Genomic DNA, 1,199 nt, shown 5'->3' on the forward strand with positions numbered 1-1,199 from the left:
ATCACTTCTACCACTTTCTTTTATGTGGAATCGCTACCTGGACACTTTTTACTATTTTTACTACTTGACATGGATTTTTACACTCCGAGACTCGCCTATTCAAGTAGTCAACTTAAAGCACGGAGAAGAAATGCCCACGCCGGTGTGGTTCCCTATTTACCTGATGAGGTAAGAAGACGATATCGGGGCAGCCGAGGCGGCACAAAGATAAAAGATAAGATAAAAGCCAAGCAGCTTGCGAGAAAATGGCGTTATAAACCATCGGTGCCTTCTGTGATTCTTGGAAATGTGAACTCACTACCAAATAAGATCGGCAAACTGGCTGTGCTGGTGAAAAATGTCAGAACCTACAGAGAATGCAGCTTGCTGTGTTTTAGTGAAACGTGGCTAACAACTACCATCCCAGATGCTAACGTGGAGCTACCCGGGTTTAGCACAGTTAGAGCGAACAGAGACGCAAGTACCTGTGGAAAGAAGAAAGGAGGAGGACTCGCTCTCTATGTCAATACAAAGTGGTGCAACTCTGGACATGTAAACGTTAAAATCTCCACTTGCTGCAGGGACATCGAACTGTTGGCCGTAAGTCTGCGTCCCTATTACTTGCCCAGAGAGTTTGGACACGTCATTGTTGTTATTGTTTACTTCCCACCTCAAGCGAATGTGGAGATAGCAAGTGACATCATCCATTCCGCAGTTGCTAAGTTACAAACGCAGCACCCTGAGGCGCTTGTGCTAATTGCTGGAGACTTTAACAATGTAACGCTGGACAAAACATTACCTGCCTTCTCCCAGTATGTGGATTGTAACACCCGGGGAAATAGGACTACTGATCTACTGTATGCAAATATTAAAGACACATACAGTGCCACCCTGCTGCCTGCGCTTGGGAAAGCAGATCATAATCTGGTTCTGCTTCAGCCTCACTACAAACCAAGAGTGAAGGAGCTACCTACAACCACACGATCATTCAGAAAGTGGTTCCCTGAGGCAGAGCAGACTCTGAGAGACTGGAACTAGAGATTGGGATATACTGCTGGGGTCACATAGTGAGAACATTGAAGAGGCTGTTGACTGCACAACTGATTACATCAACTTCTGCATTGACATTGTAGTTCCAATAAGAAGAGTATGCTGCTATGCTAACAAGCCATGCATTACAAGTGACATCAAAGGGCCTTTTGAACCAGAAGAAAAGGGCT

This window comes from Polypterus senegalus, chromosome 10 (genome assembly GCF_016835505.1).
Source record: "Polypterus senegalus isolate Bchr_013 chromosome 10, ASM1683550v1, whole genome shotgun sequence".
Lineage (NCBI taxonomy): Eukaryota > Metazoa > Chordata > Cladistia > Polypteriformes > Polypteridae > Polypterus > Polypterus senegalus.